This window comes from Solea solea, unplaced genomic scaffold, assembly GCF_958295425.1.
Source record: "Solea solea unplaced genomic scaffold, fSolSol10.1 scaffold_85, whole genome shotgun sequence".
Lineage (NCBI taxonomy): Eukaryota > Metazoa > Chordata > Actinopteri > Pleuronectiformes > Soleidae > Solea > Solea solea.
Window position 1 is genome coordinate 16,899 of NW_026704105.1, and position 26,953 is coordinate 43,851.

Consider the following 26,953-nt stretch of genomic DNA (forward strand, 5'->3'; position numbering starts at 1 on the left):
AAAAAAGAGAACGGTGCACCGTTCCTGGTGGCACTGCAATACCAGGTCAATGCAAGGAGTGAAGAGAGCAAGCCCAAGGTTTCACCGCCCAATGCTCAAAAATGCATTTAATATTTAATCCCCATATAGAGGACATATCAGATATTAAACTGATAAGAACAGATACTACACTTGATCTTAGCCAAAAGGCCGAGAAGCGATGGCCCACCAGTGTCTGGGGCCAACTCAAGATCTTGGCGCACAAGTTACTTGTTGTGGTGCCATGTTTCTGAAGTGCGCATAACAAAGGCTGCTGCTGCTCACCTCCACCCCCAGGTGATCTAAGTGCACCTCTGAGCCGTGACGGACAGCTGCTTGACATTTGACACACTCAAAGAGCGCAGCCATACAGCAAAGCCCACCAAAAATAACTTAAACTCTTGGACGTTCCTCTCCACGGAAGTCTTTAGTAAAAGGCGAAAGACTTGAGCATTTTGAAGAAAAACCAGAGTCAACATAGCCCCTCTCGTTGAGAGCAGTCTCGGTCGGCCCGGCCGGCCACCTTGGGACAGCCTTTCTTCAACGTTTTTGGTTTGCCGGCCAATCAACCGCCCACATTTGACTGCATGTTTGGAAGCGCATTCTTACCGTTGGTTGTGTGCTGCAGTTTTCTATCAACCGCTGAGGCTGTGGCACATTCCTCGCTCACGGGGGACACCTCCAAGGTTTAGTGGTAGATGTGAGTGCATGAGCAAAGCAGCTCTGTGTCACACCGAGCAGTACAAACTGCCGGGCCGTTTCCCAACTCCTCCGGGCTTCTGAAAAGGTGAGCTGCTCCTGGCATCGCTTCAATATCAGGTCAATGTACAGGAGTGGACGGAGCAAGCGCCAAAGTATTAACCCTTGGCATGATGGCCATGGATCCATCTCCAACAATCCAGTTCTACCTACAAAGAGCCGGGAAAGGGAGCATGACATTTCCTTAGAGCTAAAAGACAACACCCACAACCATCCCATTCCCAGCAACTTGGAAAGACTGGGGACGTCGCTCTGCGAGCACGTGAGAAGCCTGGAGATGGGCACACAAGGCGGAACCTTGGGCGGCTGACCTTTGCTTACAACTACGTCATCGGGGGAGAGCGCGGACGCAGTACCCCACTAGCAAAAAATATGCAGTCAAGATTCCCACGTTTGGGGAATTTGCAGGGGTCAGCACAACCAGAGCGCAATGGCTGAGCCTCGCCCTGGGTGAACCACCTTCTTGATCATGGTATCTCCCCTGCCAGGTAAGTATGAGGTGTACTTGCCCAGCACTGGGTGGCTGTTCCCAGACACAGCTCTTTGGCTGATGGTGCAGGAAATGGATAGTCCCAGAGTCCAATGCCTTGACTCAGGTGCTCGTTAATGCTGTGCTGTGTTCAACTTCAACCTCCAGCACACATTGGAGAGGAAACACTCGACCTTTTCACTGGCATACCTGGCTGTCATTTCCTATCGATTCAGCAACAACTGCACCTGACGGCACCAACAGCAGCTTACCCATCTCGGTGTAGCTTCCTAATACTGGAATAGAGTGTAGCAGGTAGTGGCGATAAAGGCTCAAGTGCAGTGTGTTCGGAAGGCTGCCTTTTGAGCCCCTCCACGAGCAGGGGGCCTTGCCTGGTCTATAAAAGGAGTCTGTGTCACCTGCCCGTCGGCTTACGGCCACACCACCCTGAGCACGCCTGATCTCTGAAGCTAAGCAGGGTCGGGCCTGGTTAGTACTTGGATGGGAGACCGCCTGGGAATACCAGGTGCTGTAAGCTTTTACACTGCAGCACGCTTTTACACTGCTGCTTCCTTACAAGAAACATGGGCTTGCAATTACGTTGACGCACGGGCACACGTTAATGTCCTTCCAGTTTCAGCCTTGCTTTGGTTTTCACAGAAAAAAAGAGAACGGTGCACCGTTCCTGGTGGCACTGCAATACCAGGTCAATGCAAGGAGTGAAGAGAGCAAGCCCAAGGTTTCACCGCCCAATGCTCAAAAATGCATTTAATATTTAATCCCCATATAGAGGACATATCAGATATTAAACTGATAAGAACAGATACTACACTTGATCTTAGCCAAAAGGCCGAGAAGCGATGGCCCACCAGTGTCTGGGGCCAACTCAAGATATTGGCGCACAAGTTACTTGTTGTGGTGCCATGTTTCTGAAGTGCGCATAACAAAGGCTGCTGCTGCTCACCTCCACCCCCAGGTGATCTAAGTGCACCTCTGAGCCGTGACGGACAGCTGCTTGACATTTGACACACTCAAAGAGCGCAGCCATACAGCAAAGCCCACCAAAAATAACTTAAACTCTTGGACGTTCCTCTCCACGGAAGTCTTTAGTAAAAGGCGAAAGACTTGAGCATTTTGAAGAAAAACCAGAGTCAACATAGCCCCTCTCCTTGAGAGCAGTCTCGGTCGGCCCGGCCGGCCACCTTGGGACAGCCTTTCTTCAACGTTTTTGGTTTGCCGGCCAATCAACCGCCCACATTTGACTGCATGTTTGGAAGCGCATTCTTACCGTTGGTTGTGTGCTGCAGTTTTCTATCAACCGCTGAGGCTGTGGCACATTCCTCGCTCACGGGGGACACCTCCAAGGTTTAGTGGTAGATGTGAGTGCATGAGCAAAGCAGCTCTGTGTCACACCGAGCAGTACAAACTGCCGGGCCGTTTCCCAACTCCTCCGGGCTTCTGAAATGGTGAGCTGCTCCTGGCATCGCTTCAATATCAGGTCAATGTACAGGAGTGGACGGAGCAAGCGCCAAAGTATTAACCCTTGGCATGATGGCCATGGATCCATCTCCAACAATCCAGTTCTACCTACAAAGAGCCGGGAAAGGGAGTATGACATTTCCTTAGAGCTAAAAGACAACACCCACAACCATCCCATTCCCAGCAACTTGGAAAGACTGGGGACGTCGCTCTGCGAGCACGTGAGAAGCCTGGAGATGGGCACACAAGGCGGAACCTTGGGCGGCTGACCTTTGCTTACAACTACGTCATCGGGGGAGAGCGCGGACGCAGTACCCCACTAGCAAAAATTATGCAGTCAAGATTCCCACGTTTGGGGAATTTGCAGGGGTCAGCACAACCAGAGTGCAATGGCTGAGCCTCGCCCTGGGTGAACCACCTTCTTGATCATGGTATCTCCCCTGCCAGGTAAGTATGAGGTGTACTTGCCCAGCACTGGGTGGCTGTTCCCAGACACAGCTCTTTGGCTGATGGTGCAGGAAATGGATAGTCCCAGAGTCCAATGCCTTGACTCAGGTGCTCGTTAATGCTGTGCTGTGTTCAACTTCAACCTCCAGCACACATTGGAGAGGAAACACTCGACCTTTTCACTGGCATACCTGGCTGTCATTTCCTATCGATTCAGCAACAACTGCACCTGACGGCACCAACAGCAGCTTACCCATCTCGGTGTAGCTTCCTAATACTGGAATAGAGTGTAGCAGGTAGTGGCGATAAAGGCTCAAGTGCAGTGTGTTCGGAATGCTGCCTTTTGAGCCCCTCCACGAGCAGGGGGCCTTGCCTGGTCTATAAAAGGAGTCTGTGTCACCTGCCCGTCGGCTTACGGCCACACCACCCTGAGCACGCCTGATCTCGGAAGCTAAGCAGGGTCGGGCCTGGTTAGTACTTGGATGGGAGACCGCCTGGGAATACCAGGTGCTGTAAGCTTTTACACTGCAGCACGCTTTTACACTGCTGCTTCCTTACAAGAAACATGGGCTTGCAATTACGTTGACGCACGGGCACACGTTAATGTCCTTCCAGTTTCAGCCTTGCTTTGGTTTTCACAGAAAAAAAGAGAACGGTGCACCGTTCCTGGTGGCACTGCAATACCAGGTCAATGCAAGGAGTGAAGAGAGCAAGCCCAAGGTTTCACCGCCCAATGCTCAAAAATGCATTTAATATTTAATCCCCATATAGAGGACATATCAGATATTAAACTGATAAGAACAGATACTACACTTGATCTTAGCCAAAAGGCCGAGAAGCGATGGCCCACCAGTGTCTGGGGCCAACTCAAGATCTTGGCGCACAAGTTACTTGTTGTGGTGCCATGTTTCTGAAGTGCGCATAACAAAGGCTGCTGCTGCTCACCTCCACCCCCAGGTGATCTAAGTGCACCTCTGAGCCGTGACGGACAGCTGCTTGACATTTGACACACTCAAAGAGCGCAGCCATACAGCAAAGCCCACCAAAAATAACTTAAACTCTTGGACGTTCCTCTCCACGGAAGTCTTTAGTAAAAGGCGAAAGACTTGAGCATTTTGAAGAAAAACCAGAGTCAACATAGCCCCTCTCCTTGAGAGCAGTCTCGGTCGGCCCGGCCGGCCACCTTGGGACAGCCTTTCTTCAACGTTTTTGGTTTGCCGGCCAATCAACCGCCCACATTTGACTGCATGTTTGGAAGCGCATTCTTACCGTTGGTTGTGTGCTGCAGTTTTCTATCAACCGCTGAGGCTGTGGCACATTCCTCGCTCACGGGGGACACCTCCAAGGTTTAGTGGTAGATGTGAGTGCATGAGCAAAGCAGCTCTGTGTCACACCGAGCAGTACAAACTGCCGGGCCGTTTCCCAACTCCTCCGGGCTTCTGAAATGGTGAGCTGCTCCTGGCATCGCTTCAATATCAGGTCAATGTACAGGAGTGGACGGAGCAAGCGCCAAAGTATTAACCCTTGGCATGATGGCCATGGATCCATCTCCAACAATCCAGTTCTACCTACAAAGAGCCGGGAAAGGGAGCATGACATTTCCTTAGAGCTAAAAGACAACACCCACAACCATCCCATTCCCAGCAACTTGGAAAGACTGGGGACGTCGCTCTGCGAGCACGTGAGAAGCCTGGAGATGGGCACACAAGGCGGAACCTTGGGCGGCTGACCTTTGCTTACAACTACGTCATCGGGGGAGAGCGCGGACGCAGTACCCCACTAGCAAAAATTATGCAGTCAAGATTCCCACGTTTGGGGAATTTGCAGGGGTCAGCACAACCAGAGTGCAATGGCTGAGCCTCGCCCTGGGTGAACCACCTTCTTGATCATGGTATCTCCCCTGCCAGGTAAGTATGAGGTGTACTTGCCCAGCACTGGGTGGCTGTTCCCAGACACAGCTCTTTGGCTGATGGTGCAGGAAATGGATAGTCCCAGAGTCCAATGCCTTGACTCAGGTGCTCGTTAATGCTGTGCTGTGTTCAACTTCAACCTCCAGCACACATTGGAGAGGAAACACTCGACCTTTTCACTGGCATACCTGGCTGTCATTTCCTATCGATTCAGCAACAACTGCACCTGACGGCACCAACAGCAGCTTACCCATCTCGGTGTAGCTTCCTAATACTGGAATAGAGTGTAGCAGGTAGTGGCGATAAAGGCTCAAGTGCAGTGTGTTCGGAATGCTGCCTTTTGAGCCCCTCCACGAGCAGGGGGCCTTGCCTGGTCTATAAAAGGAGTCTGTGTCACCTGCCCGTCGGCTTACGGCCACACCACCCTGAGCACGCCTGATCTCGGAAGCTAAGCAGGGTCGGGCCTGGTTAGTACTTGGATGGGAGACCGCCTGGGAATACCAGGTGCTGTAAGCTTTTACACTGCAGCACGCTTTTACACTGCTGCTTCCTTACAAGAAACATGGGCTTGCAATTACGTTGACGCACGGGCACACGTTAATGTCCTTCCAGTTTCAGCCTTGCTTTGGTTTTCACAGAAAAAAAGAGAACGGTGCACCGTTCCTGGTGGCACTGCAATACCAGGTCAATGCAAGGAGTGAAGAGAGCAAGCCCAAGGTTTCACCGCCCAATGCTCAAAAATGCATTTAATATTTAATCCCCATATAGAGGACATATCAGATATTAAACTGATAAGAACAGATACTACACTTGATCTTAGCCAAAAGGCCGAGAAGCGATGGCCCACCAGTGTCTGGGGCCAACTCAAGATCTTGGCGCACAAGTTACTTGTTGTGGTGCCATGTTTCTGAAGTGCGCATAACAAAGGCTGCTGCTGCTCACCTCCACCCCCAGGTGATCTAAGTGCACCTCTGAGCCGTGACGGACAGCTGCTTGACATTTGACACACTCAAAGAGCGCAGCCATACAGCAAAGCCCACCAAAAATAACTTAAACTCTTGGACGTTCCTCTCCACGGAAGTCTTTAGTAAAAGGCGAAAGACTTGAGCATTTTGAAGAAAAACCAGAGTCAACATAGCCCCTCTCCTTGAGAGCAGTCTCGGTCGGCCCGGCCGGCCACCTTGGGACAGCCTTTCTTCAACGTTTTTGGTTTGCCGGCCAATCAACCGCCCACATTTGACTGCATGTTTGGAAGCGCATTCTTACCGTTGGTTGTGTGCTGCAGTTTTCTATCAACCGCTGAGGCTGTGGCACATTCCTCGCTCACGGGGGACACCTCCAAGGTTTAGTGGTAGATGTGAGTGCATGAGCAAAGCAGCTCTGTGTCACACCGAGCAGTACAAACTGCCGGGCCGTTTCCCAACTCCTCCGGGCTTCTGAAATGGTGAGCTGCTCCTGGCATCGCTTCAATATCAGGTCAATGTACAGGAGTGGACGGAGCAAGCGCCAAAGTATTAACCCTTGGCATGATGGCCATGGATCCATCTCCAACAATCCAGTTCTACCTACAAAGAGCCGGGAAAGGGAGCATGACATTTCCTTAGAGCTAAAAGACAACACCCACAACCATCCCATTCCCAGCAACTTGGAAAGACTGGGGACGTCGCTCTGCGAGCACGTGAGAAGCCTGGAGATGGGCACACAAGGCGGAACCTTGGGCGGCTGACCTTTGCTTACAACTACGTCATCGGGGGAGAGCGCGGACGCAGTACCCCACTAGCAAAAATTATGCAGTCAAGATTCCCACGTTTGGGGAATTTGCAGGGGTCAGCACAACCAGAGTGCAATGGCTGAGCCTCGCCCTGGGTGAACCACCTTCTTGATCATGGTATCTCCCCTGCCAGGTAAGTATGAGGTGTACTTGCCCAGCACTGGGTGGCTGTTCCCAGACACAGCTCTTTGGCTGATGGTGCAGGAAATGGATAGTCCCAGAGTCCAATGCCTTGACTCAGGTGCTCGTTAATGCTGTGCTGTGTTCAACTTCAACCTCCAGCACACATTGGAGAGGAAACACTCGACCTTTTCACTGGCATACCTGGCTGTCATTTCCTATCGATTCAGCAACAACTGCACCTGACGGCACCAACAGCAGCTTACCCATCTCGGTGTAGCTTCCTAATACTGGAATAGAGTGTAGCAGGTAGTGGCGATAAAGGCTCAAGTGCAGTGTGTTCGGAATGCTGCCTTTTGAGCCCCTCCACGAGCAGGGGGCCTTGCCTGGTCTATAAAAGGAGTCTGTGTCACCTGCCCGTCGGCTTACGGCCACACCACCCTGAGCACGCCTGATCTCGGAAGCTAAGCAGGGTCGGGCCTGGTTAGTACTTGGATGGGAGACCGCCTGGGAATACCAGGTGCTGTAAGCTTTTACACTGCAGCACGCTTTTACACTGCTGCTTCCTTACAAGAAACATGGGCTTGCAATTACGTTGACGCACGGGCACACGTTAATGTCCTTCCAGTTTCAGCCTTGCTTTGGTTTTCACAGAAAAAAAGAGAACGGTGCACCGTTCCTGGTGGCACTGCAATACCAGGTCAATGCAAGGAGTGAAGAGAGCAAGCCCAAGGTTTCACCGCCCAATGCTCAAAAATGCATTTAATATTTAATCCCCATATAGAGGACATATCAGATATTAAACTGATAAGAACAGATACTACACTTGATCTTAGCCAAAAGGCCGAGAAGCGATGGCCCACCAGTGTCTGGGGCCAACTCAAGATCTTGGCGCACAAGTTACTTGTTGTGGTGCCATGTTTCTGAAGTGCGCATAACAAAGGCTGCTGCTGCTCACCTCCACCCCCAGGTGATCTAAGTGCACCTCTGAGCCGTGACGGACAGCTGCTTGACATTTGACACACTCAAAGAGCGCAGCCATACAGCAAAGCCCACCAAAAATAACTTAAACTCTTGGACGTTCCTCTCCACGGAAGTCTTTAGTAAAAGGCGAAAGACTTGAGCATTTTGAAGAAAAACCAGAGTCAACATAGCCCCTCTCCTTGAGAGCAGTCTCGGTCGGCCCGGCCGGCCACCTTGGGACAGCCTTTCTTCAACGTTTTTGGTTTGCCGGCCAATCAACCGCCCACATTTGACTGCATGTTTGGAAGCGCATTCTTACCGTTGGTTGTGTGCTGCAGTTTTCTATCAACCGCTGAGGCTGTGGCACATTCCTCGCTCACGGGGGACACCTCCAAGGTTTAGTGGTAGATGTGAGTGCATGAGCAAAGCAGCTCTGTGTCACACCGAGCAGTACAAACTGCCGGGCCGTTTCCCAACTCCTCCGGGCTTCTGAAATGGTGAGCTGCTCCTGGCATCGCTTCAATATCAGGTCAATGTACAGGAGTGGACGGAGCAAGCGCCAAAGTATTAACCCTTGGCATGATGGCCATGGATCCATCTCCAACAATCCAGTTCTACCTACAAAGAGCCGGGAAAGGGAGCATGACATTTCCTTAGAGCTAAAAGACAACACCCACAACCATCCCATTCCCAGCAACTTGGAAAGACTGGGGACGTCGCTCTGCGAGCACGTGAGAAGCCTGGAGATGGGCACACAAGGCGGAACCTTGGGCGGCTGACCTTTGCTTACAACTACGTCATCGGGGGAGAGCGCGGACGCAGTACCCCACTAGCAAAAATTATGCAGTCAAGATTCCCACGTTTGGGGAATTTGCAGGGGTCAGCACAACCAGAGTGCAATGGCTGAGCCTCGCCCTGGGTGAACCACCTTCTTGATCATGGTATCTCCCCTGCCAGGTAAGTATGAGGTGTACTTGCCCAGCACTGGGTGGCTGTTCCCAGACACAGCTCTTTGGCTGATGGTGCAGGAAATGGATAGTCCCAGAGTCCAATGCCTTGACTCAGGTGCTCGTTAATGCTGTGCTGTGTTCAACTTCAACCTCCAGCACACATTGGAGAGGAAACACTCGACCTTTTCACTGGCATACCTGGCTGTCATTTCCTATCGATTCAGCAACAACTGCACCTGACGGCACCAACAGCAGCTTACCCATCTCGGTGTAGCTTCCTAATACTGGAATAGAGTGTAGCAGGTAGTGGCGATAAAGGCTCAAGTGCAGTGTGTTCGGAATGCTGCCTTTTGAGCCCCTCCACGAGCAGGGGGCCTTGCCTGGTCTATAAAAGGAGTCTGTGTCACCTGCCCGTCGGCTTACGGCCACACCACCCTGAGCACGCCTGATCTCGGAAGCTAAGCAGGGTCGGGCCTGGTTAGTACTTGGATGGGAGACCGCCTGGGAATACCAGGTGCTGTAAGCTTTTACACTGCAGCACGCTTTTACACTGCTGCTTCCTTACAAGAAACATGGGCTTGCAATTACGTTGACGCACGGGCACACGTTAATGTCCTTCCAGTTTCAGCCTTGCTTTGGTTTTCACAGAAAAAAAGAGAACGGTGCACCGTTCCTGGTGGCACTGCAATACCAGGTCAATGCAAGGAGTGAAGAGAGCAAGCCCAAGGTTTCACCGCCCAATGCTCAAAAATGCATTTAATATTTAATCCCCATATAGAGGACATATCAGATATTAAACTGATAAGAACAGATACTACACTTGATCTTAGCCAAAAGGCCGAGAAGCGATGGCCCACCAGTGTCTGGGGCCAACTCAAGATCTTGGCGCACAAGTTACTTGTTGTGGTGCCATGTTTCTGAAGTGCGCATAACAAAGGCTGCTGCTGCTCACCTCCACCCCCAGGTGATCTAAGTGCACCTCTGAGCCGTGACGGACAGCTGCTTGACATTTGACACACTCAAAGAGCGCAGCCATACAGCAAAGCCCACCAAAAATAACTTAAACTCTTGGACGTTCCTCTCCACGGAAGTCTTTAGTAAAAGGCGAAAGACTTGAGCATTTTGAAGAAAAACCAAATCAACATAGCCCCTCTCCTTGAGAGCAGTCTCGGTCGGCCCGGCCGGCCACCTTGGGACAGCCTTTCTTCAACGTTTTTGGTTTGCCGGCCAATCAACCGCCCACATTTGACTGCATGTTTGGAAGCGCATTCTTACCGTTGGTTGTGTGCTGCAGTTTTCTATCAACCGCTGAGGCTGTGGCACATTCCTCGCTCACGGGGGACACCTCCAAGGTTTAGTGGTAGATGTGAGTGCATGAGCAAAGCAGCTCTGTGTCACACCGAGCAGTACAAACTGCCGGGCCGTTTCCCAACTCCTCCGGGCTTCTGAAATGGTGAGCTGCTCCTGGCATCGCTTCAATATCAGGTCAATGTACAGGAGTGGACGGAGCAAGCGCCAAAGTATTAACCCTTGGCATGATGGCCATGGATCCATCTCCAACAATCCAGTTCTACCTACAAAGAGCCGGGAAAGGGAGCATGACATTTCCTTAGAGCTAAAAGACAACACCCACAACCATCCCATTCCCAGCAACTTGGAAAGACTGGGGACGTCGCTCTGCGAGCACGTGAGAAGCCTGGAGATGGGCACACAAGGCGGAACCTTGGGCGGCTGACCTTTGCTTACAACTACGTCATCGGGGGAGAGCGCGGACGCAGTACCCCACTAGCAAAAATTATGCAGTCAAGATTCCCACGTTTGGGGAATTTGCAGGGGTCAGCACAACCAGAGTGCAATGGCTGAGCCTCGCCCTGGGTGAACCACCTTCTTGATCATGGTATCTCCCCTGCCAGGTAAGTATGAGGTGTACTTGCCCAGCACTGGGTGGCTGTTCCCAGACACAGCTCTTTGGCTGATGGTGCAGGAAATGGATAGTCCCAGAGTCCAATGCCTTGACTCAGGTGCTCGTTAATGCTGTGCTGTGTTCAACTTCAACCTCCAGCACACATTGGAGAGGAAACACTCGACCTTTTCACTGGCATACCTGGCTGTCATTTCCTATCGATTCAGCAACAACTGCACCTGACGGCACCAACAGCAGCTTACCCATCTCGGTGTAGCTTCCTAATACTGGAATAGAGTGTAGCAGGTAGTGGCGATAAAGGCTCAAGTGCAGTGTGTTCGGAATGCTGCCTTTTGAGCCCCTCCACGAGCAGGGGGCCTTGCCTGGTCTATAAAAGGAGTCTGTGTCACCTGCCCGTCGGCTTACGGCCACACCACCCTGAGCACGCCTGATCTCGGAAGCTAAGCAGGGTCGGGCCTGGTTAGTACTTGGATGGGAGACCGCCTGGGAATACCAGGTGCTGTAAGCTTTTACACTGCAGCACGCTTTTACACTGCTGCTTCCTTACAAGAAACATGGGCTTGCAATTACGTTGACGCACGGGCACACGTTAATGTCCTTCCAGTTTCAGCCTTGCTTTGGTTTTCACAGAAAAAAAGAGAACGGTGCACCGTTCCTGGTGGCACTGCAATACCAGGTCAATGCAAGGAGTGAAGAGAGCAAGCCCAAGGTTTCACCGCCCAATGCTCAAAAATGCATTTAATATTTAATCCCCATATAGAGGACATATCAGATATTAAACTGATAAGAACAGATACTACACTTGATCTTAGCCAAAAGGCCGAGAAGCGATGGCCCACCAGTGTCTGGGGCCAACTCAAGATCTTGGCGCACAAGTTACTTGTTGTGGTGCCATGTTTCTGAAGTGCGCATAACAAAGGCTGCTGCTGCTCACCTCCACCCCCAGGTGATCTAAGTGCACCTCTGAGCCGTGACGGACAGCTGCTTGACATTTGACACACTCAAAGAGCGCAGCCATACAGCAAAGCCCACCAAAAATAACTTAAACTCTTGGACGTTCCTCTCCACGGAAGTCTTTAGTAAAAGGCGAAAGACTTGAGCATTTTGAAGAAAAACCAGAGTCAACATAGCCCCTCTCCTTGAGAGCAGTCTCGGTCGGCCCGGCCGGCCACCTTGGGACAGCCTTTCTTCAACGTTTTTGGTTTGCCGGCCAATCAACCGCCCACATTTGACTGCATGTTTGGAAGCGCATTCTTACCGTTGGTTGTGTGCTGCAGTTTTCTATCAACCGCTGAGGCTGTGGCACATTCCTCGCTCACGGGGGACACCTCCAAGGTTTAGTGGTAGATGTGAGTGCATGAGCAAAGCAGCTCTGTGTCACACCGAGCAGTACAAACTGCCGGGCCGTTTCCCAACTCCTCCGGGCTTCTGAAATGGTGAGCTGCTCCTGGCATCGCTTCAATATCAGGTCAATGTACAGGAGTGGACGGAGCAAGCGCCAAAGTATTAACCCTTGGCATGATGGCCATGGATCCATCTCCAACAATCCAGTTCTACCTACAAAGAGCCGGGAAAGGGAGCATGACATTTCCTTAGAGCTAAAAGACAACACCCACAACCATCCCATTCCCAGCAACTTGGAAAGACTGGGGACGTCGCTCTGCGAGCACGTGAGAAGCCTGGAGATGGGCACACAAGGCGGAACCTTGGGCGGCTGACCTTTGCTTACAACTACGTCATCGGGGGAGAGCGCGGACGCAGTACCCCACTAGCAAAAATTATGCAGTCAAGATTCCCACGTTTGGGGAATTTGCAGGGGTCAGCACAACCAGAGTGCAATGGCTGAGCCTCGCCCTGGGTGAACCACCTTCTTGATCATGGTATCTCCCCTGCCAGGTAAGTATGAGGTGTACTTGCCCAGCACTGGGTGGCTGTTCCCAGACACAGCTCTTTGGCTGATGGTGCAGGAAATGGATAGTCCCAGAGTCCAATGCCTTGACTCAGGTGCTCGTTAATGCTGTGCTGTGTTCAACTTCAACCTCCAGCACACATTGGAGAGGAAACACTCGACCTTTTCACTGGCATACCTGGCTGTCATTTCCTATCGATTCAGCAACAACTGCACCTGACGGCACCAACAGCAGCTTACCCATCTCGGTGTAGCTTCCTAATACTGGAATAGAGTGTAGCAGGTAGTGGCGATAAAGGCTCAAGTGCAGTGTGTTCGGAATGCTGCCTTTTGAGCCCCTCCACGAGCAGGGGGCCTTGCCTGGTCTATAAAAGGAGTCTGTGTCACCTGCCCGTCGGCTTACGGCCACACCACCCTGAGCACGCCTGATCTCGGAAGCTAAGCAGGGTCGGGCCTGGTTAGTACTTGGATGGGAGACCGCCTGGGAATACCAGGTGCTGTAAGCTTTTACACTGCAGCACGCTTTTACACTGCTGCTTCCTTACAAGAAACATGGGCTTGCAATTACGTTGACGCACGGGCACACGTTAATGTCCTTCCAGTTTCAGCCTTGCTTTGGTTTTCACAGAAAAAAAGAGAACGGTGCACCGTTCCTGGTGGCACTGCAATACCAGGTCAATGCAAGGAGTGAAGAGAGCAAGCCCAAGGTTTCACCGCCCAATGCTCAAAAATGCATTTAATATTTAATCCCCATATAGAGGACATATCAGATATTAAACTGATAAGAACAGATACTACACTTGATCTTAGCCAAAAGGCCGAGAAGCGATGGCCCACCAGTGTCTGGGGCCAACTCAAGATCTTGGCGCACAAGTTACTTGTTGTGGTGCCATGTTTCTGAAGTGCGCATAACAAAGGCTGCTGCTGCTCACCTCCACCCCCAGGTGATCTAAGTGCACCTCTGAGCCGTGACGGACAGCTGCTTGACATTTGACACACTCAAAGAGCGCAGCCATACAGCAAAGCCCACCAAAAATAACTTAAACTCTTGGACGTTCCTCTCCACGGAAGTCTTTAGTAAAAGGCGAAAGACTTGAGCATTTTGAAGAAAAACCAGAGTCAACATAGCCCCTCTCCTTGAGAGCAGTCTCGGTCGGCCCGGCCGGCCACCTTGGGACAGCCTTTCTTCAACGTTTTTGGTTTGCCGGCCAATCAACCGCCCACATTTGACTGCATGTTTGGAAGCGCATTCTTACCGTTGGTTGTGTGCTGCAGTTTTCTATCAACCGCTGAGGCTGTGGCACATTCCTCGCTCACGGGGGACACCTCCAAGGTTTAGTGGTAGATGTGAGTGCATGAGCAAAGCAGCTCTGTGTCACACCGAGCAGTACAAACTGCCGGGCCGTTTCCCAACTCCTCCGGGCTTCTGAAATGGTGAGCTGCTCCTGGCATCGCTTCAATATCAGGTCAATGTACAGGAGTGGACGGAGCAAGCGCCAAAGTATTAACCCTTGGCATGATGGCCATGGATCCATCTCCAACAATCCAGTTCTACCTACAAAGAGCCGGGAAAGGGAGTATGACATTTCCTTAGAGCTAAAAGACAACACCCACAACCATCCCATTCCCAGCAACTTGGAAAGACTGGGGACGTCGCTCTGCGAGCACGTGAGAAGCCTGGAGATGGGCACACAAGGCGGAACCTTGGGCGGCTGACCTTTGCTTACAACTACGTCATCGGGGGAGAGCGTGGACGCAGTACCCCACTAGCAAAAATTATGCAGTCAAGATTCCCACGTTTGGGGAATTTGCAGGGGTCAGCACAACCAGAGTGCAATGGCTGAGCCTCGCCCTGGGTGAACCACCTTCTTGATCATGGTATCTCCCCTGCCAGGTAAGTATGAGGTGTACTTGCCCAGCACTGGGTGGCTGTTCCCAGACACAGCTCTTTGGCTGATGGTGCAGGAAATGGATAGTCCCAGAGTCCAATGCCTTGACTCAGGTGCTCGTTAATGCTGTGCTGTGTTCAACTTCAACCTCCAGCACACATTGGAGAGGAAACACTCGACCTTTTCACTGGCATACCTGGCTGTCATTTCCTATCGATTCAGCAACAACTGCACCTGACAGCACCAACAGCAGCTTACCCATCTCGGTGTAGCTTCCTAATACTGGAATAGAGTGTAGCAGGTAGTGGCGATAAAGGCTCAAGTGCAGTGTGTTCGGAAGGCTGCCTTTTGAGCCACTCCACGAGCAGGGGGCCTTGCCTGGTCTATAAAAGGAGACTGTGTCACCTGCCCGTTGGCTTACGGCCACACCACCCTGAGCACGCCCGATCTCGTCTGATCTCGGAAGCTAAGCAGGGTCGGGCCTGGTTAGTACTTGGATGGGAGACCGCCTGGGAATACCAGGTGCTGTAAGCTTTTACACTGCAGCACGCTTTTACACTGCAGCACGCTTTTACACTGCAGCACGCTTTTACACTGCTGCTTCCTTACAAGAAACGTGGGCTTGCAATTACGTTGACGCACGGGCACACGTTAATGTCCTTCCAGTTTCAGCCTTGCTTTGGTTTTCACAGAAAAAAAGAGAACGGTGCACCGTTCCTGGTGGCACTGCAATACCAGGTCAATGCAAGGAGTGAAGAGAGCAAGTCCAAGGTTTCACCGCCCAATGCTCAAAAATGCATTTAATATTTAATCCCCATATAGAGGACATATCAGATATTAAACTGATAAGAACAGATACTACACTTGATCTTAGCCAAAAGGCCGAGAAGCGATGGCCCACCAGTGTCTGGGGCCAACTCAAGATCTTGGCGCACAAGTTACTTGTTGTGGTGCCATGTTTCTGAAGTGCGCATAACAAAGGCTGCTGCTGCTCACCTCCACCCCCAGGTGATCTAAGTGCACCTCTGAGCCGTGACGGACAGCTGCTTGACATTTGACACACTCAAAGGGCGCAGCCATACAGCAAAGCCCACCAAAAATAACTTAAACTCTTGGACGTTCCTCTCCACGGAAGTCTTTAGTAAAAGGCAAAAGACTTGAGCATTTTGAAGAAAAACCAGAGTCAACATAGCCCCTCTCCTTGAGAGCAGCCAAGGAGTCTATCCGCCAGAGTCACCACAGTCTCGGTCGGCCCGGCCGGCCACCTTGGGACAGCCTTTCTTCAACGTTTTTGGTTTGCCGGCCAATCAACCGCCCACATTTGACTGCATGTTTGGAAGCGCATTCTTACCGTTGGTTGTGTGCTGCAGTTTTCTATCAACCGCTGAGGCTGTGGCACATTCCTCGCTCACGGGGGACACCTCCAAGGTTTAGTGGTAGATGTGAGTGCATGAGCAAAGCAGCTCTGTGTCACACCGAGCAGTACAAACTGCCGGGCCGTTTCCCAACTCCTCCGGGCTTCTGAAATGGTGAGCTGCTCCTGGCATCGCTTCAATATCAGGTCAATGTACAGGAGTGGACGGAGCAAGCGCCAAAGTATTAACCCTTGGCATGATGGCCATGGATCCATCTCCAACAATCCAGTTCTACCTACAAAGAGCCGGGAAAGGGAGCATGACATTTCCTTAGAGCTAAAAGACAACACCCACAACCATCCCATTCCCAGCAACTTGGAAATACTGGGGACGTCGCTCTGCGAGCACGTGAGAAGCCTGGAGATGGGCACACAAGGCGGAACCTTGGGCGGCTTACCTTTGCTTACAACTACGTCATCGGGGGAGAGCGCGGACGCAGTACCCCACTAGCAAAAAATATGCAGTCAAGATTCCCACGTTTGGGGAATTTGCAGGGGTCAGCACAACCAGAGTGCAATGGCTGAGCCTCGCCCTGGGTGAACCACCTTCTTGATCATGGTATCTCCCCTGCCAGGTAAGTATGAGGTGTACTTGCCCAGCACTGGGTGGCTGTTCCCAGACACAGCTCTTTGGCTGATGGTGCAGGAAATGGATAGTCCCAGAGTCCAATGCCTTGACTCAGGTGCTCGTTAATGCTGTGCTGTGTTCAACTTCAACCTCCAGCACACATTGGAGAGGAAACACTCGACCTTTTCACTGGCATACCTGGCTGTCATTTCCTATCGATTCAGCAACAACTGCACCTGACGGCACCAACAGCAGCTTACCCATCTCGGTGTAGCTTCCTAATACTGGAATAGAGTGTAGCAGGTAGTGGCGATAAAGGCTCAAGTGCAGTGTGTTCGGAAGGCTGCCTTTTGAGCCACTCCACGAGCAGGGGGCCTTGCCTGGTCTATAAAAGGAGACTGTGTCACCTGCCCGTTGGCTTACGGCCACACCACCCTGAGCACGCCCGATCTCGTCTGATCTCGGAAGCTAAGCAGGGTCGGGCCTGGTTAGTACTTGGATGGGACACCGCCTGGGAATACCAGGTGCTGTAAGCTTTTACACTGCAGCACGCTTTTACACTGCAGCACGCTTTTACACTGCAGCACGCTTTTACACTGCAGCACGCTTTTACACTGCTGCTTCCTTACAAGAAACGTGGGCTTGCAATTACGTTGACACACGGGCACACGTTAATGTCCTTCCAATTTCAGCCTTGCTTTGGTTTTCACAGAAAAAAAGAGAACGGTGCACCGTTCCTGGTGGCACTGCAATACCAGGTCAATGCAAGGAGTGAAGAGAGCAAGCCCAAGGTTTCACCGCCCAATGCTCAAAAATGCATTTAATATTTAATCCCCATATAGAGGACATATCAAATATTAAACTGATAAGAACAGATACTACACTTGATCTTAGCCAAAAGGCCGAGAAGCGATGGCCCACCAGTGTCTGGGGCCAACTCAAGATCTTGGCGCACAAGTTACTTGTTGTGGTGCCGTGTTTCTGAAGTGCGCATAACAAAGGCTGCTGCTGCTCACCTCCACCCCCAGGTGATCTAAGTGCACCTCTGAGCCGTGACGGACAGCTGCTTGACATTTGACACACTCAAAGGGCGCAGCTATACAGCAAAGCCCACCAAAAATAACTTAAACTCTTGGACGTTCCTCTCCACGGAAGTCTTTAGTAAAAGGCGAAAGACTTGAGCATTTTGAAGAAAAACCAGAGTCAACATAGCCCCTCTCCTTGAGAGCAGCCAAGGAGTCTATCCGCCAGAGTCACCACAGTCTCGGTCGGCCCGGCCGGCCACCTTGGGACAGCCTTTCTTCAACGTTTTTGGTTTGCCGGCCAATCAACCGCCCACATTTGACTGCATGTTTGGAAGCGCATTCTTACCGTTGGTTGTGTGCTGCAGTTTTCTATCAACCGCTGAGGCTGTGGCACATTCCTCGCTCACGGGGGACACCTCCAAGGTTTAGTGGTAGATGTGAGTGCATGAGCAAAGCAGCTCTGTGTCACACCGAGCAGTACAAACTGCCGGGCCGTTTCCCAACTCCTCCGGGCTTCTGAAATGGTGAGCTGCTCCTGGCATCGCTTCAATATCAGGTCAATGTACAGGAGTGGACGGAGCAAGCGCCAAAGTATTAACCCTTGGCATGATGGCCATGGATCCATCTCCAACAATCCAGTTCTACCTACAAAGAGCCGGGAAAGGGAGCATGACATTTCCTTAGAGCTAAAAGACAACACCCACAACCATCCCATTCCCAGCAACTTGGAAAGACTGGGGACGTCGCTCTGCGAGCACGTGAGAAGCCTGGAGATGGGCACACAAGGCGGAACCTTGGGCGGCTGACCTTTGCTTACAACTACGTCATCGGGGGAGAGCGCGGACGCAGTACCCCACTAGCAAAAATTATGCAGTCAAGATTCCCACGTTTGGGGAATTTGCAGGGGTCAGCACAACCAGAGTGCAATGGCTGAGCCTCGCCCTGGGTGAACCACCTTCTTGATCATGGTATCTCCCCTGCCAGGTAAGTATGAGGTGTACTTGCCCAGCACTGGGTGGCTGTTCCCAGACACAGCTCTTTGGCTGATGGTGCAGGAAATGGATAGTCCCAGAGTCCAATGCCTTGACTCAGGTGCTTGTTAATGCTGTGCTGTGTTCAACTTCAACCTCCAGCACACATTGGAGAGGAAACACTCGACCTTTTCACTGGCATACCTGGCTGTCATTTCCTATCGATTCAGCAACAACTGCACCTGACGGCACCAACAGCAGCTTACCCATCTCGGTGTAGCTTCCTAATACTGGAATAGAGTGTAGCAGGTAGTGGCGATAAAGGCTCAAGTGCAGTGTGTTCGGAAGGCTGCCTTTTGAGCCCCTCCACGAGCAGGGGGCCTTGCCTGGTCTATAAAAGGAGTCTGTGTCACCTGCCCACCGGCTTACGGCCACACCACCCTGAGCACGCCCGATCTCGTCTGATCTCGGAAGCTAAGCAGGGTCGGGCCTGGTTAGTACTTGGATGGGAGATCGCCTGGGAATACCAGGTGCTGTAAGCTTTTACACTGCAGCACGCTTTTACACTGCAGCACGCTTTTACACTGCTGCTTCCTTACAAGAAACGTGGGCTTGCAATTACGTTGACGCACGGGCACACGTTAATGTCCTTCCAATTTCAGCCTTGCTTTGGTTTTCACAGAAAAAAAGAGAACGGTGCACCGTTCCTGGTGGCACTGCAATACCAGGTCAATGCAAGGAGTGAAGAGAGCAAGCCCAAGGTTTCACCGCCCAATGCTCAAAAATGCATTTAATATTTAATCCCCATATAGAGGACATATCAAATATTAAACTGATAAGAACAGATACTACACTTGATCTTAGCCAAAAGGCCGAGAAGCGATGGCCCACCAGTGTCTGGGGCCAACTCAAGATCTTGGCGCACAAGTTACTTGTTGTGGTGCCGTGTTTCTGAAGTGCGCATAACAAAGGCTGCTGCTGCTCACCTCCACCCCCAGGTGATCTAAGTGCACCTCTGAGCCGTGACGGACAGCTGCTTGACATTTGACACACTCAAAGGGCGCAGCTATACAGCAAAGCCCACCAAAAATAACTTAAACTCTTGGACGTTCCTCTCCACGGAAGTCTTTAGTAAAAGGCGAAAGACTTGAGCATTTTGAAGAAAAACCAGAGTCAACATAGCCCCTCTCCTTGAGAGCAGCCAAGGAGTCTATCCGCCAGAGTCACCACAGTCTCGGTCGGCCCGGCCGGCCACCTTGGGACAGCCTTTCTTCAACGTTTTTGGTTTGCCGGCCAATCAACCGCCCACATTTGACTGCATGTTTGGAAGCGCATTCTTACCGTTGGTTGTGTGCTGCAGTTTTCTATCAACCGCTGAGGCTGTGGCACATTCCTCGCTCACGGGGGACACCTCCAAGGTTTAGTGGTAGATGTGAGTGCATGAGCAAAGCAGCTCTGTGTCACACCGAGCAGTACAAACTGCCGGGCCGTTTCCCAACTCCTCCGGGCTTCTGAAATGGTGAGCTGCTCCTGGCATCGCTTCAATATCAGGTCAATGTACAGGAGTGGACGGAGCAAGCGCCAAAGTATTAACCCTTGGCATGATGGCCATGGATCCATCTCCAACAATCCAGTTCTACCTACAAAGAGCCGGGAAAGGGAGCATGACATTTCCTTAGAGCTAAAAGACAACACCCACAACCATCCCATTCCCAGCAACTTGGAAATACTGGGGACGTCGCTCTGCGAGCACGTGAGAAGCCTGGAGATGGGCTCACAAGGCGGAACCTTGGGCGGCTGACCTTTGCTTACAACTACGTCATCGGGGGAGAGCGCGGACGCAGTACCCCACTAGCAAAAAATATGCAGTCAAGATTCCCACGTTTGGGGAATTTGCAGGGGTCAGCACAACCAGAGTGCAATGGCTGAGCCTCGCCCTGGGTGAACCACCTTCTTGATCATGGTATCTCCCCTGCCAGGTAAGTATGAGGTGTACTTGCCCAGCACTGGGTGGCTGTTCCCAGACACAGCTCTTTGGCTGATGGTGCAGGAAATGGATAGTCCCAGAGTCCAATGCCTTGACTCAGGTGCTCGTTAATGCTGTGCTGTGTTCAACTTCAACCTCCAGCACACATTGGAGAGGAAACACTCAACCTTTTCACTGGCATACCTGGCTGTCATTTCCTATCGATTCAGCAACAACTGCACCTGACGGCACCAACAGCAGCTTACCCATCTCGGTGTAGCTTCCTAATACTGGAATAGAGTGTAGCAGGTAGTGGCGATAAAGGCTCAAGTGCAGTGTGTTCGGAAGGCTGCCTTTTGAGCCCCTCCACGAGCAGGGGGCCTTGCCTGGTCTATAAAAGGAGTCTGTGTCACCTGCCCGTCGGCTTACGGCCACACCACCCTGAGCACGCCCGATCTCGTCTGATCTCGGAAGCTAAGCAGGGTCGGGCCTGGTTAGTACTTGGATGGGAGACCGCCTGGGAATACCAGGTGCTGTAAGCTTTTACACTGCAGCACGCTTTTACACCTCAGCACGCTTTTACACTGCAGCACGCTTTTACACTGCTGCTTCCTTACAAGAAACGTGGGCTTGCAATTACGTTGACGCACGGGCACACGTTAATGTCCTTCCAGTTTCAGCCTTGCTTTGGTTTTCACAGAAAAAAAGAGAACGGTGCACCGTTCCTGGTGGCACTGCAATACCAGGTCAATGCAAGGAGTGAAGAGAGCAAGCCCAAGGTTTCACCGCCCAATGCTCAAAAATGCATTTAATATTTAATCCCCATATAGAGGACATATCAGATATTAAACTGATAAGAACAGATACTACACTTGATCTTGGCCAAAAGGCCGAGAAGCGATGGCCCACCAGTGTCTGGGGCCAACTCAAGATCTTGGCGCACAAGTTACTTGTTGTGGTGCCGTGTTTCTGAAGTGCGCATAACAAAGGCTGCTGCTGCTCACCTCCACCCCCAGGTGATCTAAGTGCACCTCTGAGCTGTGACGGACAGCTGCTTGACATTTGACACACTCAAAGGGCGCAGACATACAGCAAAGCCCACCAAAAATAACTTAAACTCTTGGACGTTCCTCTCCACGGAATTCTTTAGTAAAAGGCGAAAGACTTGAGCATTTTGAAGAAAAACCAGAGTCAACATAGCCCCTCTCCTTGAGAGCAGCCAAGGAGTCTATCCGCCAGAGTCACCACAGTCTCGGTCGGCCCGGCCGGCCACCCTGGGACAGCCTTTCTTGGGGGACGTCGCTCTGCGAGCACGTGAGAAGCCTGGAGATGGGCACACAAGGCGGAACCTTGGGCGGCTGACCTTTGCTTACAACTACGTCATCGGGGGAGAGCGCGGACGCAGTACCCCACTAGCAAAAATTATGCAGTCAAGATTCCCACGTTTGGGGAATTTGCAGGGGTCAGCACAACCAGAGTGCAATGGCTGAGCCTCGCCCTGGGTGAACCACCTTCTTGATCATGGTATCTCCCCTGCCAGGTAAGTATGAGGTGTACTTGCCCAGCACTGGGTGGCTGTTCCCAGACACAGCTCTTTGGCTGATGGTGCAGGAAATGGATAGTCCCAGAGTCCAATGCCTTGACTCAGGTGCTCGTTAATGCTGTGCTGTGTTCAACTTCAACCTCCAGCACACATTGGAGAGGAAACACTCGACCTTTTCACTGGCATACCTGGCTGTCATTTCCTATCGATTCAGCAACAACTGCACCTGACGGCACCAACAGCAGCTTACCCATCTCGGTGTAGCTTCCTAATACTGGAATAGAGTGTAGCAGGTAGTGGCGATAAAGGCTCAAGTGCAGTGTGTTCGGAATGCTGCCTTTTGAGCCCCTCCACGAGCAGGGGGCCTTGCCTGGTCTATAAAAGGAGTCTGTGTCACCTGCCCGTCGGCTTACGGCCACACCACCCTGAGCACGCCTGATCTCGGAAGCTAAGCAGGGTCGGGCCTGGTTAGTACTTGGATGGGAGACCGCCTGGGAATACCAGGTGCTGTAAGCTTTTACACTGCAGCACGCTTTTACACTGCTGCTTCCTTACAAGAAACATGGGCTTGCAATTACGTTGAGGCACGGGCACACGTTAATGTCCTTCCAGTTTCAGCCTTGCTTTGGTTTTTACAGAAAAAAAGAGAACGGTGCACCGTTCCTGGTGGCACTGCAATACCAGGTCAATGCAAGGAGTGAAGAGAGCAAGCCCAAGGTTTCACCGCCCAATGCTCAAAAATGCATTTAATATTTAATCCCCATATAGAGGACATATCAGATATTAAACTGATAAGAACAGATACTACACTTGATCTTAGCCAAAAGGCCGAGAAGCGATGGCCCACCAGTGTCTGGGGCCAACTCAAGATCTTGGCGCACAAGTTACTTGTTGTGGTGCCATGTTTCTGAAGTGCGCATAACAAAGGCTGCTGCTGCTCACCTCCACCCCCAGGTGATCTAAGTGCACCTCTGAGCCGTGACGGACAGCTGCTTGACATTTGACACACTCAAAGAGCGCAGCCATACAGCAAAGCCCACCAAAAATAACTTAAACTCTTGGACGTTCCTCTCCACGGAAGTCTTTAGTAAAAGGCGAAAGACTTGAGCATTTTGAAGAAAAACCAGAGTCAACATAGCCCCTCTCCTTGAGAGCAGCCTCGGTCGGCCCGGCCGGCCACCTTGGGACAGCCTTTCTTCAACGTTTTTGGTTTGCCGGCCAATCAACCGCCCACATTTGACTGCATGTTTGGAAGCGCATTCTTACCGTTGGTTGTGTGCTGCAGTTTTCTATCAACCGCTGAGGCTGTGGCACATTCCTCGCTCACGGGGGACACCTCCAAGGTTTAGTGGTAGATGTGAGTGCATGAGCAAAGCAGCTCTGTGTCACACCGAGCAGTACAAACTGCCGGGCCGTTTCCCAACTCCTCCGGGCTTCTGAAATGGTGAGCTGCTCCTGGCATCGCTTCAATATCAGGTCAATGTACAGGAGTGGACGGAGCAAGCGCCAAAGTATTAACCCTTGGCATGATGGCCATGGATCCATCTCCAACAATCCAGTTCTACCTACAAAGAGCCGGGAAAGGGAGCATGACATTTCCTTAGAGCTAAAAGACAACACCCACAACCATCCCATTCCCAGCAACTTGGAAAGACTGGGGATGTCGCTCTGCGAGCACGTGAGAAGCCTGGAGATGGGCACACAAGGCGGAACCTTGGGCGCCTGACCTTTGCTTACAACTACGTCATCGGGGGAGAGCGCGGACGCAGTACCCCACTAGCAAAAAATATGCAGTCAAGATTCCCACGTTTGGGGAATTTGCAGGGGTCAGCACAACCAGAGTGCAATGGCTGAGCCTCGCCCTGGGTGAACCACCTTCTTGATCATGGTATCTCCCCTGCCAGGTAAGTATGAGGTGTACTTGCCCAGCACTGGGTGGCTGTTCCCAGACACAGCTCTTTGGCTGATGGTGCAGGAAATGGATAGTCCCAGAGTCCAATGCCTTGACTCAGGTGCTCGTTAATGCTGTGCTGTGTTCAACTTCAACCTCCAGCACACATTGGAGAGGAAACACTCGACCTTTTCACTGGCATACCTGGCTGTCATTTCCTATCGATTCAGCAACAACTGCACCTGACGGCACCAACAGCAGCTTACCCATCTCGGTGTAGCTTCCTAATACTGGAATAGAGTGTAGCAGGTAGTGGCGATAAAGGCTCAAGTGCAGTGTGTTCGGAATGCTGCCTTTTGAGCCCCTCCACGAGCAGGGGGCCTTGCCTGGTCTATAAAAGGAGTCTGTGTCACCTGCCCGTCGGCTTACGGCCACACCACCCTGAGCACGCCTGATCTCGGAAGCTAAGCAGGGTCGGGCCTGGTTAGTACTTGGATGGGAGACCGCCTGGGAATACCAGGTGCTGTAAGCTTTTACACTGCAGCACGCTTTTACACTGCTGCTTCCTTACAAGAAACATGGGCTTGCAATTAAGTTGAGGCACGGGCACACGTTAATGTCCTTCCAGTTTCAGCCTTGCTTTGGTTTTCACAGAAAAAAAGAGAACGGTGCACCGTTCCTGGTGGCACTGCAATACCAGGTCAATGCAAGGAGTGAAGAGAGCAAGCCCAAGGTTTCACCGCCCAATGCTCAAAAATGCATTTAATATTTAATCCCCATATAGAGGACATATCAGATATTAAACTGATAAGAACAGATACTACACTTGATCTTAGCCAAAAGGCCGAGAAGCGATGGCCCACCAGTGTCTGGGGCCAACTCAAGATCTTGGCGCACAAGTTACTTGTTGTGGTGCCATGTTTCTGAAGTGCGCATAACAAAGGCTGCTGCTGCTCACCTCCACCCCCAGGTGATCTAAGTGCACCTCTGAGCCGTGACGGACAGCTGCTTGACATTTGACACACTCAAAGAGCGCAGCCATACAGCAAAGCCCACCAAAAATAACTTAAACTCTTGGACATTCCTCTCCACGGAAGTCTTTAGTAAAAGGCGAAAGACTTGAGCATTTTGAAGAAAAACCAGAGTCAACATAGCCCCTCTCCTTGAGAGCAGCCTCGGTCGGCCCGGCCGGCCACCTTGGGACAGCCTTTCTTCAACGTTTTTGGTTTGCCGGCCAATCAACCGCCCACATTTGACTGCATGTTTGGAAGCGCATTCTTACCGTTGGTTGTGTGCTGCAGTTTTCTATCAACCGCTGAGGCTGTGGCACATTCCTCGCTCACGGGGGACACCTCCAAGGTTTAGTGGTAGATGTGAGTGCATGAGCAAAGCAGCTCTGTGTCACACCGAGCAGTACAAACTGCCGGGCCGTTTCCCAACTCCTCCGGGCTTCTGAAATGGTGAGCTGCTCCTGGCATCGCTTCAATATCAGGTCAATGTACAGGAGTGGACGGAGCAAGCGCCAAAGTATTAACCCTTGGCATGATGGCCATGGATCCGTCTCCAACAATCCAGTTCTACCTACAAAGAGCCGGGAAAGGGAGCATGACATTTCCTTAGAGCTAAAAGACAACACCCACAACCATCCTATTCCCAGCAACTTGGAAAGACTGGGGATGTCGCTCTGCGAGCACGTGAGAAGCCTGGAGATGGGCACACAAGGCGGAATCTTGGGCGGCTGACCTTTGCTTACAACTACGTCATCGGGGGAGAGCGCGGACGCAGTACCCCACTAGCAAAAATTATGCAGTCAAGATTCCCACGTTTGGGGAATTTGCAGGGGTCAGCACAACCAGAGTGCAATGGCTGAGCCTCGCCCTGGGTGAACCACCTTCTTGATCATGGTATCTCCCCTGCCAGGTAAGTATGAGGTGTACTTGCCCAGCACTGGGTGGCTGTTCCCAGACACAGCTCTTTGGCTGATGGTGCAGGAAATGGATAGTCCCAGAGTCCAATGCCTTGACTCAGGTGCTCGTTAATGCTGTGCTGTGTTCAACTTCAACCTCCAGCACACATTGGAGAGGAAACACTCGACCTTTTCACTGGCATACCTGGCTGTCATTTCCTATCGATTCAGCAACAACTGCACCTGACGGCACCAACAGCAGCTTACCCATCTCGGTGTAGCTTCCTAATACTGGAATAGAGTGTAGCAGGTAGTGGCGATAAAGGCTCAAGTGCAGTGTGTTCGGAAGGCTGCCTTTTGAGCCCCTCCACGAGCAGGGGGCCTTGCCTGGTCTATAAAAGGAGTCTGTGTCACCTGCCCGTCGGCTTACGGCCACACCACCCTGAGCACGCCCGATCTCGTCTGATCTCGGAAGCTAAGCAGGGTCGGGCCTGGTTAGTACTTGGATGGGAGACCGCCTGGGAATACCAGGTGCTGTAAGCTTTTACACTGCAGCACGCTTTTACACTGCAGCACGCTTTTACACTGCTGCTTCCTTACAAGAAACGTGGGCTTGCAATTACGTTGACGCACGGGCACACGTTAATGTCCTTCCAGTTTCAGCCTTGCTTTGGTTTTCACAGAAAAAAAGAGAACGGTGCACCGTTCCTGGTGGCACTGCAATACCAGGTCAATGCAAGGAGTGAAGAGAGCAAGCCCAAGGTTTCACCGCCCAATGCTCAAAAATGCATTTAATATTTAATCCCCATATAGAGGACATATCAGATATTAAACTGATCAGAACAGATACTACACTTGATCTTAGCCAAAAGGCCGAGAAGCGATGGCCCACCAGTGTCTGGGGCCAACTCAAGATCTTGGCGCACCAGTTACTTGTTGTGGTGCCGTGTTTCTGAAGTGCGCATAACAAAGGCTGCTGCTGCTCACCTCCACCCCCAGGTGATCTAAGTGCACCTCTGAGCCGTGACGGACAGCTGCTTGATATTTGACACAATCAAAGG

General features: G+C 51.7%; 48 non-coding genes and 9 pseudogenes across 48 annotated transcripts; 14 read left to right on the forward strand and 43 right to left on the reverse strand.

The window, feature by feature from the left end:
• Positions 1–8: 8 nt before the first annotated feature.
• On the reverse strand, positions 9–201 carry LOC131452337 (U2 spliceosomal RNA). The gene has a single exon (XR_009237150.1). It is a non-coding gene; the product is annotated as a U2 spliceosomal RNA (small nuclear RNA).
• Positions 202–380: 179 nt separating this feature from the next.
• Positions 381–493, reverse strand: LOC131452374 (U5 spliceosomal RNA). The gene has a single exon (XR_009237183.1). It is a non-coding gene; the product is annotated as a U5 spliceosomal RNA (small nuclear RNA).
• A 616-nt stretch (positions 494–1,109) lies between these two features.
• LOC131452334 (U1 spliceosomal RNA) lies at positions 1,110–1,273 on the reverse strand. The gene has a single exon (XR_009237147.1). It is a non-coding gene; the product is annotated as a U1 spliceosomal RNA (small nuclear RNA).
• A 402-nt stretch (positions 1,274–1,675) lies between these two features.
• LOC131452423 (5S ribosomal RNA) lies at positions 1,676–1,784 on the forward strand (annotated as a pseudogene).
• A 131-nt stretch (positions 1,785–1,915) lies between these two features.
• Positions 1,916–2,108, reverse strand: LOC131452338 (U2 spliceosomal RNA). The gene has a single exon (XR_009237151.1). It is a non-coding gene; the product is annotated as a U2 spliceosomal RNA (small nuclear RNA).
• Positions 2,109–2,287: 179 nt separating this feature from the next.
• On the reverse strand, positions 2,288–2,400 carry LOC131452375 (U5 spliceosomal RNA). The gene has a single exon (XR_009237184.1). It is a non-coding gene; the product is annotated as a U5 spliceosomal RNA (small nuclear RNA).
• Positions 2,401–3,016: 616 nt separating this feature from the next.
• On the reverse strand, positions 3,017–3,180 carry LOC131452429 (U1 spliceosomal RNA). Its single transcript, XR_009237221.1, has one exon. It is a non-coding gene; the product is annotated as a U1 spliceosomal RNA (small nuclear RNA).
• Positions 3,181–3,582: 402 nt separating this feature from the next.
• LOC131452410 (5S ribosomal RNA) lies at positions 3,583–3,691 on the forward strand (annotated as a pseudogene).
• Positions 3,692–3,822: 131 nt separating this feature from the next.
• On the reverse strand, positions 3,823–4,015 carry LOC131452339 (U2 spliceosomal RNA). The gene has a single exon (XR_009237152.1). It is a non-coding gene; the product is annotated as a U2 spliceosomal RNA (small nuclear RNA).
• A 179-nt stretch (positions 4,016–4,194) lies between these two features.
• LOC131452376 (U5 spliceosomal RNA) lies at positions 4,195–4,307 on the reverse strand. The gene has a single exon (XR_009237185.1). It is a non-coding gene; the product is annotated as a U5 spliceosomal RNA (small nuclear RNA).
• A 616-nt stretch (positions 4,308–4,923) lies between these two features.
• LOC131452432 (U1 spliceosomal RNA) lies at positions 4,924–5,087 on the reverse strand. Its single transcript, XR_009237223.1, has one exon. It is a non-coding gene; the product is annotated as a U1 spliceosomal RNA (small nuclear RNA).
• A 402-nt stretch (positions 5,088–5,489) lies between these two features.
• On the forward strand, positions 5,490–5,598 carry LOC131452411 (5S ribosomal RNA; annotated as a pseudogene).
• A 131-nt stretch (positions 5,599–5,729) lies between these two features.
• Positions 5,730–5,922, reverse strand: LOC131452340 (U2 spliceosomal RNA). Its single transcript, XR_009237153.1, has one exon. It is a non-coding gene; the product is annotated as a U2 spliceosomal RNA (small nuclear RNA).
• Positions 5,923–6,101: 179 nt separating this feature from the next.
• On the reverse strand, positions 6,102–6,214 carry LOC131452379 (U5 spliceosomal RNA). Its single transcript, XR_009237187.1, has one exon. It is a non-coding gene; the product is annotated as a U5 spliceosomal RNA (small nuclear RNA).
• Positions 6,215–6,830: 616 nt separating this feature from the next.
• LOC131452433 (U1 spliceosomal RNA) lies at positions 6,831–6,994 on the reverse strand. Its single transcript, XR_009237224.1, has one exon. It is a non-coding gene; the product is annotated as a U1 spliceosomal RNA (small nuclear RNA).
• Positions 6,995–7,396: 402 nt separating this feature from the next.
• Positions 7,397–7,505, forward strand: LOC131452412 (5S ribosomal RNA; annotated as a pseudogene).
• Positions 7,506–7,636: 131 nt separating this feature from the next.
• Positions 7,637–7,829, reverse strand: LOC131452341 (U2 spliceosomal RNA). The gene has a single exon (XR_009237154.1). It is a non-coding gene; the product is annotated as a U2 spliceosomal RNA (small nuclear RNA).
• Positions 7,830–8,008: 179 nt separating this feature from the next.
• On the reverse strand, positions 8,009–8,121 carry LOC131452380 (U5 spliceosomal RNA). Its single transcript, XR_009237188.1, has one exon. It is a non-coding gene; the product is annotated as a U5 spliceosomal RNA (small nuclear RNA).
• Positions 8,122–8,737: 616 nt separating this feature from the next.
• On the reverse strand, positions 8,738–8,901 carry LOC131452434 (U1 spliceosomal RNA). The gene has a single exon (XR_009237225.1). It is a non-coding gene; the product is annotated as a U1 spliceosomal RNA (small nuclear RNA).
• A 402-nt stretch (positions 8,902–9,303) lies between these two features.
• On the forward strand, positions 9,304–9,412 carry LOC131452413 (5S ribosomal RNA; annotated as a pseudogene).
• A 131-nt stretch (positions 9,413–9,543) lies between these two features.
• Positions 9,544–9,736, reverse strand: LOC131452343 (U2 spliceosomal RNA). The gene has a single exon (XR_009237156.1). It is a non-coding gene; the product is annotated as a U2 spliceosomal RNA (small nuclear RNA).
• A 179-nt stretch (positions 9,737–9,915) lies between these two features.
• LOC131452402 (U5 spliceosomal RNA) lies at positions 9,916–10,027 on the reverse strand. Its single transcript, XR_009237210.1, has one exon. It is a non-coding gene; the product is annotated as a U5 spliceosomal RNA (small nuclear RNA).
• Positions 10,028–10,643: 616 nt separating this feature from the next.
• On the reverse strand, positions 10,644–10,807 carry LOC131452435 (U1 spliceosomal RNA). Its single transcript, XR_009237226.1, has one exon. It is a non-coding gene; the product is annotated as a U1 spliceosomal RNA (small nuclear RNA).
• A 402-nt stretch (positions 10,808–11,209) lies between these two features.
• Positions 11,210–11,318, forward strand: LOC131452414 (5S ribosomal RNA; annotated as a pseudogene).
• Positions 11,319–11,449: 131 nt separating this feature from the next.
• Positions 11,450–11,642, reverse strand: LOC131452344 (U2 spliceosomal RNA). Its single transcript, XR_009237157.1, has one exon. It is a non-coding gene; the product is annotated as a U2 spliceosomal RNA (small nuclear RNA).
• Positions 11,643–11,821: 179 nt separating this feature from the next.
• On the reverse strand, positions 11,822–11,934 carry LOC131452381 (U5 spliceosomal RNA). Its single transcript, XR_009237189.1, has one exon. It is a non-coding gene; the product is annotated as a U5 spliceosomal RNA (small nuclear RNA).
• A 616-nt stretch (positions 11,935–12,550) lies between these two features.
• Positions 12,551–12,714, reverse strand: LOC131452437 (U1 spliceosomal RNA). Its single transcript, XR_009237227.1, has one exon. It is a non-coding gene; the product is annotated as a U1 spliceosomal RNA (small nuclear RNA).
• Positions 12,715–13,116: 402 nt separating this feature from the next.
• On the forward strand, positions 13,117–13,225 carry LOC131452415 (5S ribosomal RNA; annotated as a pseudogene).
• Positions 13,226–13,356: 131 nt separating this feature from the next.
• LOC131452346 (U2 spliceosomal RNA) lies at positions 13,357–13,549 on the reverse strand. Its single transcript, XR_009237158.1, has one exon. It is a non-coding gene; the product is annotated as a U2 spliceosomal RNA (small nuclear RNA).
• Positions 13,550–13,728: 179 nt separating this feature from the next.
• Positions 13,729–13,841, reverse strand: LOC131452382 (U5 spliceosomal RNA). The gene has a single exon (XR_009237190.1). It is a non-coding gene; the product is annotated as a U5 spliceosomal RNA (small nuclear RNA).
• Positions 13,842–14,457: 616 nt separating this feature from the next.
• LOC131452448 (U1 spliceosomal RNA) lies at positions 14,458–14,621 on the reverse strand. The gene has a single exon (XR_009237238.1). It is a non-coding gene; the product is annotated as a U1 spliceosomal RNA (small nuclear RNA).
• Positions 14,622–15,023: 402 nt separating this feature from the next.
• LOC131452431 (5S ribosomal RNA) lies at positions 15,024–15,142 on the forward strand. The gene has a single exon (XR_009237222.1). It is a non-coding gene; the product is annotated as a 5S ribosomal RNA (ribosomal RNA).
• Positions 15,143–15,309: 167 nt separating this feature from the next.
• Positions 15,310–15,502, reverse strand: LOC131452363 (U2 spliceosomal RNA). The gene has a single exon (XR_009237174.1). It is a non-coding gene; the product is annotated as a U2 spliceosomal RNA (small nuclear RNA).
• Positions 15,503–15,681: 179 nt separating this feature from the next.
• On the reverse strand, positions 15,682–15,794 carry LOC131452390 (U5 spliceosomal RNA). The gene has a single exon (XR_009237198.1). It is a non-coding gene; the product is annotated as a U5 spliceosomal RNA (small nuclear RNA).
• Positions 15,795–16,441: 647 nt separating this feature from the next.
• On the reverse strand, positions 16,442–16,605 carry LOC131452326 (U1 spliceosomal RNA). The gene has a single exon (XR_009237140.1). It is a non-coding gene; the product is annotated as a U1 spliceosomal RNA (small nuclear RNA).
• A 402-nt stretch (positions 16,606–17,007) lies between these two features.
• LOC131452366 (5S ribosomal RNA) lies at positions 17,008–17,126 on the forward strand. The gene has a single exon (XR_009237177.1). It is a non-coding gene; the product is annotated as a 5S ribosomal RNA (ribosomal RNA).
• A 185-nt stretch (positions 17,127–17,311) lies between these two features.
• On the reverse strand, positions 17,312–17,504 carry LOC131452359 (U2 spliceosomal RNA). Its single transcript, XR_009237171.1, has one exon. It is a non-coding gene; the product is annotated as a U2 spliceosomal RNA (small nuclear RNA).
• Positions 17,505–17,683: 179 nt separating this feature from the next.
• Positions 17,684–17,796, reverse strand: LOC131452369 (U5 spliceosomal RNA). Its single transcript, XR_009237178.1, has one exon. It is a non-coding gene; the product is annotated as a U5 spliceosomal RNA (small nuclear RNA).
• A 647-nt stretch (positions 17,797–18,443) lies between these two features.
• On the reverse strand, positions 18,444–18,607 carry LOC131452438 (U1 spliceosomal RNA). The gene has a single exon (XR_009237228.1). It is a non-coding gene; the product is annotated as a U1 spliceosomal RNA (small nuclear RNA).
• A 402-nt stretch (positions 18,608–19,009) lies between these two features.
• On the forward strand, positions 19,010–19,128 carry LOC131452378 (5S ribosomal RNA). Its single transcript, XR_009237186.1, has one exon. It is a non-coding gene; the product is annotated as a 5S ribosomal RNA (ribosomal RNA).
• A 149-nt stretch (positions 19,129–19,277) lies between these two features.
• On the reverse strand, positions 19,278–19,470 carry LOC131452360 (U2 spliceosomal RNA). Its single transcript, XR_009237172.1, has one exon. It is a non-coding gene; the product is annotated as a U2 spliceosomal RNA (small nuclear RNA).
• Positions 19,471–19,649: 179 nt separating this feature from the next.
• On the reverse strand, positions 19,650–19,762 carry LOC131452370 (U5 spliceosomal RNA). The gene has a single exon (XR_009237179.1). It is a non-coding gene; the product is annotated as a U5 spliceosomal RNA (small nuclear RNA).
• A 647-nt stretch (positions 19,763–20,409) lies between these two features.
• On the reverse strand, positions 20,410–20,573 carry LOC131452327 (U1 spliceosomal RNA). Its single transcript, XR_009237141.1, has one exon. It is a non-coding gene; the product is annotated as a U1 spliceosomal RNA (small nuclear RNA).
• Positions 20,574–20,975: 402 nt separating this feature from the next.
• Positions 20,976–21,094, forward strand: LOC131452443 (5S ribosomal RNA). The gene has a single exon (XR_009237233.1). It is a non-coding gene; the product is annotated as a 5S ribosomal RNA (ribosomal RNA).
• A 167-nt stretch (positions 21,095–21,261) lies between these two features.
• Positions 21,262–21,454, reverse strand: LOC131452358 (U2 spliceosomal RNA). Its single transcript, XR_009237170.1, has one exon. It is a non-coding gene; the product is annotated as a U2 spliceosomal RNA (small nuclear RNA).
• Positions 21,455–21,634: 180 nt separating this feature from the next.
• Positions 21,635–21,746, reverse strand: LOC131452401 (U5 spliceosomal RNA). The gene has a single exon (XR_009237209.1). It is a non-coding gene; the product is annotated as a U5 spliceosomal RNA (small nuclear RNA).
• A 190-nt stretch (positions 21,747–21,936) lies between these two features.
• Positions 21,937–22,100, reverse strand: LOC131452439 (U1 spliceosomal RNA). The gene has a single exon (XR_009237229.1). It is a non-coding gene; the product is annotated as a U1 spliceosomal RNA (small nuclear RNA).
• A 402-nt stretch (positions 22,101–22,502) lies between these two features.
• LOC131452416 (5S ribosomal RNA) lies at positions 22,503–22,611 on the forward strand (annotated as a pseudogene).
• A 131-nt stretch (positions 22,612–22,742) lies between these two features.
• On the reverse strand, positions 22,743–22,935 carry LOC131452347 (U2 spliceosomal RNA). Its single transcript, XR_009237159.1, has one exon. It is a non-coding gene; the product is annotated as a U2 spliceosomal RNA (small nuclear RNA).
• Positions 22,936–23,114: 179 nt separating this feature from the next.
• Positions 23,115–23,227, reverse strand: LOC131452383 (U5 spliceosomal RNA). The gene has a single exon (XR_009237191.1). It is a non-coding gene; the product is annotated as a U5 spliceosomal RNA (small nuclear RNA).
• Positions 23,228–23,843: 616 nt separating this feature from the next.
• On the reverse strand, positions 23,844–24,007 carry LOC131452328 (U1 spliceosomal RNA). The gene has a single exon (XR_009237142.1). It is a non-coding gene; the product is annotated as a U1 spliceosomal RNA (small nuclear RNA).
• Positions 24,008–24,409: 402 nt separating this feature from the next.
• On the forward strand, positions 24,410–24,518 carry LOC131452417 (5S ribosomal RNA; annotated as a pseudogene).
• A 131-nt stretch (positions 24,519–24,649) lies between these two features.
• LOC131452348 (U2 spliceosomal RNA) lies at positions 24,650–24,842 on the reverse strand. Its single transcript, XR_009237160.1, has one exon. It is a non-coding gene; the product is annotated as a U2 spliceosomal RNA (small nuclear RNA).
• A 179-nt stretch (positions 24,843–25,021) lies between these two features.
• LOC131452395 (U5 spliceosomal RNA) lies at positions 25,022–25,134 on the reverse strand. Its single transcript, XR_009237203.1, has one exon. It is a non-coding gene; the product is annotated as a U5 spliceosomal RNA (small nuclear RNA).
• A 616-nt stretch (positions 25,135–25,750) lies between these two features.
• Positions 25,751–25,914, reverse strand: LOC131452440 (U1 spliceosomal RNA). The gene has a single exon (XR_009237230.1). It is a non-coding gene; the product is annotated as a U1 spliceosomal RNA (small nuclear RNA).
• A 402-nt stretch (positions 25,915–26,316) lies between these two features.
• LOC131452331 (5S ribosomal RNA) lies at positions 26,317–26,435 on the forward strand. The gene has a single exon (XR_009237144.1). It is a non-coding gene; the product is annotated as a 5S ribosomal RNA (ribosomal RNA).
• Positions 26,436–26,584: 149 nt separating this feature from the next.
• Positions 26,585–26,777, reverse strand: LOC131452364 (U2 spliceosomal RNA). The gene has a single exon (XR_009237175.1). It is a non-coding gene; the product is annotated as a U2 spliceosomal RNA (small nuclear RNA).
• Positions 26,778–26,953: the final 176 nt, after the last annotated feature.